This window comes from Anneissia japonica, unplaced genomic scaffold (assembly GCF_011630105.1).
Source record: "Anneissia japonica isolate Jap-2015-1 unplaced genomic scaffold, ASM1163010v1 scaffold281_len866295_cov195, whole genome shotgun sequence".
In the NCBI taxonomy this organism is placed as follows: Eukaryota; Metazoa; Echinodermata; class Crinoidea; order Comatulida; family Comatulidae; genus Anneissia; species Anneissia japonica.
This window is the reverse complement of record NW_022728190.1, coordinates 354,694-366,460: the sequence shown is the minus strand read 5'-3', so window position 1 is coordinate 366,460 and position 11,767 is coordinate 354,694. Positions and strand designations below refer to the sequence as shown.

The 11,767-nt window shown below is 30.8% G+C and overlaps 1 protein-coding gene across 1 annotated transcript in view; it reads left to right on the top strand.

Annotated features, from left to right (window-relative positions):
* LOC117113989 (E3 ubiquitin-protein transferase MAEA-like) overlaps positions 1-11,767 on the top strand; it is a gene marked incomplete at its 3' end in the record, with an annotated part of 59,027 nt that overhangs the window by 26,336 nt on the left and 20,924 nt on the right.

Here is an 11,767-nt window from a genome sequence, read left to right as displayed (position 1 = left end):
TGATGGCACTATGCTGAAGAGGCGCTGAAATATCCATATATTATTTTTTATATATCCTGAAAAACATCAACCGCCTATTGTATTTTTTCTCAACTCAGTTTTATATAGCAGGATATATAAAATGTGTGAAATGCAATAATAGAAAGTACTTCATTTGAAACAGCCATTGCCAACTACTGTATGATGGTTTAGGCAAGACTTTTTACTGGTTTTCTTATTTGGTAAATGGTTTTGCCAAAAAAAAAAAAATCCAGATGGAGGAGAAAATGAAAATAAAATGTTATTGTTGAATGTAAACAGTGGGATGGTTAAATGCTTTAAATTTATATAATTAGGAAGAAATATATCTTGTTTTTGGAGATTTATTTAAAATCATCAATATTCGCGGGCCAATGTTATTGTTGAATGTAAACAGTGGGATGGTTAAATGCTTTAAATTTATATAATTAGGAAGAAATATATCTTGTTTTTGGAGATTTATTTAAAATCATCAATATTCGCGGGCCAGGGGGTCACGAAACAAGGTATAAAAATGTCTCGCCTTAACTTAGTTTGCAGATCATAAGAACACTACTCAAAAGGTTGCTGGTTCGATTCCTTCAAAAGCACATATTTTTTTTGCTTCATTAATTTAGAATTTAAACCCAAGACTTAACAAGAAAAGGCAAGCATTTTCACCACTAAACATAGCTCCAAATGCCTATAATTTTAATGACTAAAAATAAATATTCTCTCAAATTTTCATACATTTTTTTTTTTTATAATGTTCTGTATTTATTTTCTATTGTCAAGTTTATTGTTTATAGCCCTTCATTGGTTATTAAGACCTTATAATCTTCCACATTGGGAGTGTATTTCAATTCTGTTTTTGCAAGCTGGATACGAAAGGCCTAAAGAAAATATATTTAAAAGGTAATGACCTATAAAGGAGGGGGCGATCAAAATTATATCAGCTTTGAAATGGTAATGACCTTAGACATAATGTTATATAAGGTTTATCAAAGGGTCATATGGCAGCCAGGATCAATGAAAAGCACTGATCCAGTAAGCACACAAATGTACTATATGATTTATATGAAAACATGTTTTTCTCTAAGGATTGCGTTATAGACATTAATGAGCATGAAAGTGAACGATTTCGCAGTTTAAGCCTTGTTGGTTTGTTTTTTTACCAGCCAGTAGCTTCAAGCTATTGACAAATGAAGGTTATATAAGCAGTCATTTAGATGCACCATTAACAAATGCTATCACCCAATAATTTTTTTTATTTAAACTTATGATCTGTGTCTGCTTCCAAAATATTTAATTTCCCATCTGTAGTACATTCAAACTTTTTCAAATAGTATTAAATATTTAAATTTGTTAGGTATATGTTGAAGCCAAGATAATGTAAATATTTTGATTTATTTATATATTTAAGCAAAATTTTTTCTTTGACTAGTCCTTTAAATTTGCTTGTAATCAATTTTAACATTCATGTAGTGAAGTATATGTAAACTAGCTTTTTATCCTAACATTATTGAAAGTGAATTACTTACATCTTTTTAAATTAAATGTGCTATTTAATATTTACTTAGATTTTTTAGAATTTTTTTTCAATTAAATAAATGTAATATATATTTAACTTATCCATATATCTGGCTTTGCTCTCTAATTAAAATAATAAAGATAAAAGACATTCAATAATTTGGGACCGCAGAAAAGTGGTCTTTTTTTGGAGGTAGTCTTTGATTGGGGTCTTTAATTAGAGGGAGACCTGCATAAACACATTTGAGTACTAGTAAGCTTTTCCATTTATTGCTACCTCCCCCCCCTAAGCCATCCATCTACGGTACTACAGGTCTCCAAGGTTCAATTTACTTTATATAGATCAGAAATGAAAATTGATGAAGACATCAATCTTTCTTTTATTTAAAATATCCATTTGCAAATATTTTACTTTCATTTTTCATAGAAGTATCTGGATGCTTAAAATGATTTTAAAGAGAAAAAGAGAAATAACCCGTTTTTTTTTTTCTTTTCTATGCTAAGTGGCCCCCTAACAACTTTTTTTGGTTTTTTTTCATTTAAATATTATTAACATCAATTTAGTTTTGATACTATTGAAGGTTGCTATTATTAAAATTTGAGGAATTGTTGAAAATAACTTAACTTTAACAATGGTTTTGGAAATTGCAAGAAATTGAGGAATTTTGAGAGCTTTAAAAATGTAATGAAAACTTTGATAGATGCCAATGTATAAAAACTAATAATTATATGAAAAATGTTATGGTTCTGTGCCAACCGTCACTCTCCCAATGCATTTTAGTTTCTATGGTAACCATAGGGCTACAATCTGGGTTAAGACTTATGAAATTTATTATTTTGGTTTGATACAATAGAATATCTATTGAACCATCACTTTTATAGCAGTGGCGCACATTAGACAATATTTAACATAAAACAGTTTTTTCCCTAATCATCATATCAGTAAAAGAATAACAGTAAAATAAATTAAAAATACTAGGCTAACAAGCCTGCCAACATGTTCAGCAGATGACAAAGTGTGAACAAAATTGTTGTTTTAATATATAATATGTTAGTCTGTTCACATTCTATCTACCATAGTCAATTCATGTACATACAAATACGAGACAATGGTAAAATGTTATTGTTTTACAGTATTGGTAGCAGAATATACCATTTAAGTTTTGTAAGAACTAAGTTTTAACAAACAAACTTGTATTGACTAAGACAATGTCAGCACTTGTACTCATGCTATGGGCATGCTCTATTGGATGTTGAGTAGACTAATAGAAAAGTATGCTAACTTGGAAAAAAAAATCCAATAGCAGAAATTTAATAATTCTTCTAAAAGACCTCTAGTGAATATATTTCATAAGTCATTTGGTTACTTCATTGAAAAGCAGTATTTCTAGCTCAGTCAACCCTTGTAGGAAAGCGATAAGATAGAATAAGCCAGGACAACTAATTACAGTGATGACTTTACATATTTATATTACATAATTGACAAAAACAAAATGAAATTACACTCATTTCTGGTGATACTTGATTGAATTTTCTGTGTAGAATTTCATTGGTTTATTTTATAACAAATGTTTTAATATTTGTTTGTCCTATTTCTAAACCTTGCATTCTGCATGGTGGGCCAATTTTTTATTGAAGGTTTCAGCCCAATAGCTTGGTTTTTCAGGAAAGTGATGTACCGGTTTTTGCAATATTTTACTTTTACTGTTTTTGAAGTTTTTTATTATATAAGGTTTTTTTTATTATTTTAAAAACTTACACTACTGCTAATTAATTGTTCATTATCCAAAACAACACTTTATTCAAAGTGACTACCATTTTCGTCAGTGTAATCATTTTCTTTATTATAAAATCATCATCATGAATGTGTATGTATTAAAACAATAAATTTATTGATATTAGAAGCCAATCAAGATGGATTTTAACTTGCATCTGCAAGTATTCATCATTTTGTCTACAGAGTACATTGTTTGTTATTGCATGTATTTTTCATAAACGAAAGGTGGCTCACAAAGCTGCTTCATAAAGTTTCGCAAGTCAACATTGGCTTCGATTACATTTATATTGATAACTTTATCATATTGGTATGTTCAATATGTAGTATGATCATTACTGATATAGTAATTTGTATTTACCTGTATTTTATTTATTATATTTATACAACAATATTTAACGAAGGTAGCCCTAATAGCAATGCTAACTTAAAGGTGACCTCGACAAATAGAAATAAGTATTACATTATGGTATAGGATAAGTATATAAAAAATGTAAATAAATAAGTATATTTTCTCTAATTTGAATATTGATTGGACTGTCTTATGTGTATTTTCTTTCTTGAAGACAAAATGAAGTGATGAAGAAAAATCACTAAAATTAACATTTTTAACCCAACTTAATTTTTGTAGATATTTATCATGAGCTGATGTGCAAAAAAAAAAACCTAAGGCTCTCTGTGAGTGTGGATGCTTAGGCTTAATATATAGGAAATACGGGTTAATCGGGTATAGGTTGCTCCTGGCAAGATTTTTATGTTTTGGACTTGTCTACCACTTCCGGTTGGCTTTTACACCAATCAGAAATTTATCAAATTCCGTAGAAATCTAATTTGATTATCTGTTATAATTCTTTGGGGTCGAACTAACCTTGGTTTAAATTTATTCAAGAAATAAAATTTAGGTCAGTAACAAAGAATCAAGATTTTGTGTTTTCTAAGAAAATTTAAATTTTGTATGTATATGTATTATACACTTTGCTATACATTATTTTTAATAGTTTGGATATATTTCCAATTATGCAAGTTTATTTTAACTATTATTTTTACTTCTTTTATATAATATAGTTTAATAATAAAAATAACCATTGTTAAACCATTTGCTCCTTTCCTCTTAGATTGTTTATCAGAAACAGACTCAGTTTAAAATAAAATATAGTTTTTCATCATTAATATTTTTTATATATGCAATATTATACATTATTTATAATACTTTAGAAGACAAATCCAAATATTTTCAATTGTGCAATTATTATTTTTACTTATCTTTATTTCTTTTATATAATATAGTTTAATAATAAAAATAACCTTTGTTAAACCATTTGCTCCTTTCATCTTAAGACTTGGTTTAAAATAAAATATAAATAGTTGTTCATCAATCTTGTTTCATTTCCAATAGTCATTGATAAAATGCATCCTAATCAAATAATCATATTTTACATTTGATTTCAATTACTGTTGGTCTTTTACTTATTGTCCTGGGATTACAGTATACACTAGATATTAAAAAAGGAAATCTCATTACTATATTTTATTTCCATGAGGGACATACATAAACTGGTATGCATTTTGTAATGTTGATGTTTAGCAATGTTTTAGTTTTGAATTCATTTTCAAAAAAGTGTTACCAAACCATAGGGGAATAGCTGATCACGATTACCATTATTTTTTATAGATATAATAATAATTACTATTATTATTAGAATAATATTGAATTTCATTAATTTTAGGCCAAAAATTGGTGTTTTTGACTGAAGAAGGTCCAAGAATGCAGATTGAAAGCTACTGGTGATTGTTATAATTATTATTATTATTATTGGTTTTTACCAGCAATACTGGGAAAAGCCATTGTTTTGTTTTTTTTGCATATATTTTCCCTATCTTTTTGCACTGTTTTTTTTCTGGCCTTTCTGAAACATAGGCCATATATCAAGGATGTGCCTTCTAATATTTAGTGTCAATCTATAGTGGGGTGTGCGTGTGACGACCAATTAAAGTGATTTAAGGTCAAACAGTCTACACCTGATATTTCAAAAACCGGTCAACTGCTCCTAATGAAACTTTCGGAAAAGTTTAACCCAAGTAATACAAGGAAGATATTATTATGTGTAGGGGATGATCCAGGTTAGGGTGTAAATTTTCAATTGCTTACGTCCCAGTTATAGATGGATATAAATGACACATTGCAGAATAATTTTTCATGGTGAAATGATCCAATTTTGGTGACGATCCACAGTAGGGTGTGGATATGAGGACCATTTAAAGATTTTTGTTAACAGTTCATTAAATTATTTAAATGCAAGTTGCATTTTCTAAAGCGCTTAAACCAGTTACAGCTAGGTTAAACTCAAAACTACCGTGATATGCATGAACAATTTTTGCTTTCAATCATTGAATCCCTATGAACTGAAAATGCACTTTCCTTTGCAAGGTCGGCTTATATGGCGTGCAATGGTTGTAAGTCACGATGTACTTCGCTATTACCATTGCAGCCATAGTTCAAGTCTCACTAATAACGTTGCAGTGAACTTGGTTTTTGTTTGTTTTTTTTTTTTCAACTTTATTTTTTTTTCACTTTATTAAAATTAAATATGGTTTTCCCTGTTTTTTTTTTACTTTATACCTTTTAACGACTTTTCTTTTTGTTGCAATTTCAACTTCATTTCTGATTAAAAGCAATGGGGAAAAGCCCTATGTTCTGTTGTTCAAACAGACATAGTAAGTCTAGTTATTATTATTATTATTATTGGTTTTTTTTTATTATTATTATTCTTATTATTATTATTATTATTATTATTGGAGTGGAGTAGAGTTGAATAGCTTGGTGGTTAAGATGCTTGCCTTCCAATCCCAGGGTCCTGGGTTCAATTCCTGCCAGTTGCAAGAATTTTTCTCAAGACATAAACAACTCCACTCCCTAAATTTCATATTGAGATTTAGTTTGTGTAAAGCATCGTGTGTGTATGTTTGTCTTGTGTAAGGGTTTGTCACCTACAAGTAGGACAGTGATATATATTCGCTATTGGCAGTCCTTGGCACATGTGTTGTGTGCCTAAAGAAAGAATAATAATAATAATTATTATTATTAATATTATTATTTTGTTACGAATACTAAAATGAACAAATATTTCACAAAATAATCTTATACCCATGTGGTATTGATTATCTGACCAGGAAAAAGAAACCGTTTGCTAAAAAAAACAAATCCTAAGAAAAATAAGATCATTTTGTAAACAAAATTTCCTTTCAATCCTAATAAGCTAAAAACTGTCACTAAATCTGTAATGTTCAGAATTGTGCCTTCAGGTTTTTAATTAACTTTAGATCCCGTCCAAAGCCTGTAAACCGATTTCACCATCCAATTGCTAACAACTCGTCAAAAAAAAAACATTAACTTCTAGAAGTTGTAGTCAAACCAACTGACAGCATGTCCATAGTTGCTTGGCCTTGCGATTCAGCATGCGTCTCTCCTCTGTTAGTGCAATCACTCAGGAGCAATGGTGTTGGAATTCATTTTGTTGCATAGTGGGATTAGGGTTGGTGGGGTACTGGTATATACTACCCTCCGTAGTAAAACCTATAAAATACAACTTTTGAAAAATTCAATTTTGGAAAATTAAGTTGCTTATTTACAAATATTGATTGAGTTATCCAATGAGATGCGCACCAACACAATTCAGAAATGCAATTCACTGCCACTTAAGTGACGCAGATGATAATAATAATGATGAAAATGATAATACATCGGTCCTTATATAGACTGTCTCAAAGCATGGCACATGTAAATCTTACATAGTGCTAATTTCATTCAGATCTCATTGTCCCAGCCATGCGCCGCATGCAATCGCCACATACTCCCTGAGGAAGATCAACAGTCATGCAGTCTGTACTATGACCCTTACATTCCACATTACTGTGACAGGGGTCCTATCCAAGGGATTTCTAGAATGTAGGCCTTTCTACTTATATTACTGTATAACAAAATAGTAGTAAGGGGTGCTAAAATTAAAGTCTTGTATTTAGGTAAGTGATCTGCCAGTCAACGCTGTAAATCCTCCTGCATCCTATTTCTGCTTGGTGTACAGTATTGTTATAGATGCTATTATTATGCAGATGGGGGAGGCAGGGATCCCAAGTTGGAAGGAATATATTCTGGGAGATCTGGTTAAATGTGAGCTTTCTTAGCATATTAAATTTTATTTTACTGTGCAAGGTGATTACCCACCAGCACATCGGTGAGACATTTGATATTAAAGTAGTAAAAATATGCAAATATCATGAATTTGCGGATGAAAGGTTATTCTCCGGGAGATTCTTTCTTGCTTGCGGAAGTGTGAGAGGCTGTCCCGTTTCCTGGGAGACTCCCACAACTCCCGGGAGACTTGGGACCCCTGGGGAATTGTAATAGTACTAGTTTAAACCATGTTTCCAAGAATCTGCTAGTGTATAGGCCCTTCCCTATAGAAATTTTAAATACCAGATTCTTATATTTGTAGTATATTTTAAAGAATATGTTGGGGAAGGGTTGTGGAGATTGGTGTTGCGATAAAATGATACTTCTAGCCTCATGTCCAGAAAAATGCCAGTTTCTAAACACTTGTTCCAGCCTGGTAAACTCTGTGTGGATAGGGGGTTGGGTACTAGTTTTCAAGCCTTATTCCCAAAGGGTCTGCCAGTGTAAAGGCCTTCCTTAACACTCGTGCAGTACCTTCTAGGCAGACTGTGTATGTGTGTGGGAATACCCAATTTCCTGCCTGTCTCGCCATTCCCATAGGATCGACGCAGAATAATGATAAATAATAATAATGATAATCACTTCCAGATGGTGTGGTCAAAAGTGTCCACAACTTTAACGTTATTACATAGCGAAGTTTAACACATGGTCGTTAAGAACGTACTCAACACTTGTCAGCCGGAATAACCAGATGTACATTCGTCATTCAGCTCAACGCACTTGTTTTCAGTGCTCATGTAGATTGCATATGTGTTTGTCGGATGGTCAGAAATTTTCACCCAAGTTATTTTAGACCGCGAGTAACCAATAGTGTGATAATGGTTTTAGAGCCAGTAATTTTCTGTAGGATTTCAGTGTATGAGTTAATCTGGTTAGTGGCCCCTGAACATCAGACATGCACTGTAAGGATCATCCACTCAAAATATTGTAAATAAATAAATAAATAAACAAGTTAAGTATTGTATACAAAGAAGTATATAATAAAGCTAATTAGCATTCAGTAGCATTTACACGGTAATATATTTAGTAGTACTCATAATGTCCACTTTGAGAAATGCTGTTATTGTGTCAATCACTATTATTTCTTTATCAGTTCATTTCAGTTCAGTTTGTTCAATTTTCTACACTTAAAATAAATTTATAAGAATAATAATAATAATTTGAATATTTATTAAGCACTCTTACACAGATAGTCTCACAATGCTAGTAGAAAAAAAGATAATTGAAATAGGTAATTCAAAAGGTATATGTAGCACAAGTAAGGGGTAAACATAAGGGAAAAAATTACAAAAGTGTGCAAGGAGGAATGTTAGTTTGTAAACATTAGTCATATGCCTCCTGGTTAAGAGAAAAGTTATTAAAAAAGAGTTAAGACACAAATTACGTATAATAAGTACATTGAAATCATACAATCCTAAATATAACAAAAAACACTGTTATAATTAATATATAAGAAAATGTATAGTTTTCAATAGAAAATTAGAATGAGACACATTTATGTAACAAAATTCACACTAATTTTACATTTAAATGAGTTATTAGCCTTCAATTGAAAATTATTATAAGAAACTATTTTCTCGCCGTTAAAACGACACATAAACTGGTTCTATATTCTTTGCGTAGATCTAGAATCGTGATATTTTAATCGTCCTAATTTTGTCTTCATTTGATGATATATTTTTTGGTGAACGTCTGATGTTCTTAAGTTGACAACTGTAGTAGCAGAAATAGGCCTTAGTCCCACTTACTTATTCCACATTTTATTTTGTATACCTAGAAGCATGCCCAGAAAATATTTTGCACTTCATGAATGTTGTCACATATCTCAGGGGGATGTGTCAGCTTAACATGCGTGCTCCATGTTACAAAATTCCACGCGTTTCATGGTGATGGGAGAAAAATGAAACCCTGTTTTACATGTTCGTTAATCCTATTTAAAATTTCATTTTACTTTATGGTACAAATATTTTGAATACGTTCTTGAAATGAAGGTCAGGGATATGGATATTGAAGATTGTAAACATCTTGAGGTGCATTACTTATAAAGGCGTATTGTACATGCTATAATGTGTGTTGGTGAAATTAAGTTGTGTTATTAGGAATCATAAGATGTCCACACGGTCAAATGTTGTGTGATATGCCTATATATGGGCATGATGATGTCATGTTACCACCCAAATATGGGCATATCATATATATTCATCACAAACTTTGGTAGGGTGGGATGTAAAATATTTACAAGTACTTTAAGGTTATAGTATGAAATTGTTCTTTTGTATATTTATTGTAGTCATTTGTTCCTGTTTACTTTTCAGCTTTTAGTTATGTTTGATGATAAACTAAAACCAAATCTTTAGATAAGTTATTAAATATTTATAGTTTGAAGATGAGAACATACTGAAAAAAAAATGATAAAAACTTACTTATGTTTATATCATTGAAGAAAAAAATGACAACTGATGTTAATATACTGTATATTGCTATGAATGAAGTACTTTTTAAATAATATTTTTAACACAATTTATGAATAATGTTTTTATGGATTTAACTAAAACCCAAATGTAGATATCAACATAAGCATTCTTAGCTTGTGACTTTTTTACAACATAATAGCACCCGACTGTTGTGGAGTAGATTAGATTGGGAATTCAAGCCCTGTATGGATAGGATTTTTTTTTTATCACTCTCAGAATAGATGTTTCCGCTAAGGCCCACCCCTTTCAACATTATTGTTAAGGTCTGACAAAAAGATAGCATAAATATACGTAGCAGGGGCGGATCCAGAAATGTCCAAAAGGGGGGGGGGCAAAGTGGGGCCGACAGAGATAATGCTACCCTAGGGGGTCCGGGGACATTCCCCCGCAAAATTGTTGTGTTGTAAACGGCCGAAAATAACCTCTGAGACGTTTTTAGCGATCAATTTTTTCTTTTTCTTTCTTTCTTTTTTTTTTTTTTTTTTTTTTTTCCTNNGGTGGGGGGGGGGGGGGGACCTGGCCCCCCCCCCCCCCCCCTAAATCTGCCCCTGCATAGTACACACGTGTTTGTGGGACAACACATGTGTTTGTGAAACATGTGCATACCGTTCTGATTGGTCGGTTGTTGAAGTTTGATTGACACTCCAGAAATGTCCATTTCAGTTCAATAAATACCAGTTGTACAGCCACACCCAATACAAACTCTCGCATTGCGAAAAACTTGAATAGCAAAAAAATGTGGGTTTTTAACAGTTAGACATATGAAGGCCAAACATTATTTTTGACTTAGTCATCACAACATCCCATAATTTTTTTCTTGTGAATTTGAGGCCATCCATATTGAAAACTAGTTAAATCATCATCTGGAACGTTTTCTTTAACAGATACTCGTTGTTGTCACACTTAATATATTAATGCATATGGCAAATTGATTTTGTACTCCCTTACTAAATACATCAGTTTTTTTTCTATTTGCATTATTAGTTTTTAAGTAAATATTATTTAAATCTTGACTTTATAACTTTGCAAATATTGTTAAGTTAATTGATTAAGTAATGATTGATTAGGTAATAATTGTTATTAATATTATTTTATTATGAAGTTTATTATTTTTATTGTCATAATAAAACTAATAATACTGAAATATTAAAATAATATTAGTACCCACATCATCATTCATAATGTTATACTTGTTATGAATTTATTTTAATTTTTTTTTTATGTTAATTTTAATAATAGCTTTTATATTATTTTGTTTTAACTGATGAGCATAATGTGTTTCTCAGTAAACGGCATTTTATTTTTATAAACATTTATATTAGTGATAATACAAATTATTTGATTATTATCAGCATCATCACCATCATCACATGTTATGGTTTTTATAACTACTGTTATCAACAAAAATTATAAGAGGGGTTACGGACACATTCGTGTTATGGTGCATACAAATTTATCACACAACATTTGACAGTGTGGACATCTTATGATTCCTAATAACACAACTTAATTTCACCAACACACATTATAGCATGTACAATACGCCTTTATAACTAATGCACCTCAAGATGTTTACAATCTTCAATATCCATATCCCTGACCTTCATTTCACGAACGTATTCAAAATATTTGTACCATAAAGTAAAATGAAATTTTAAATAGGATTAACGAACATGTAAAACAGGGTTTCATTTTTTTAACCTCTGGACTGTTTGATGTCAAATAAAATAAATGAAATAAAATGGTTGTTATAACTATTGT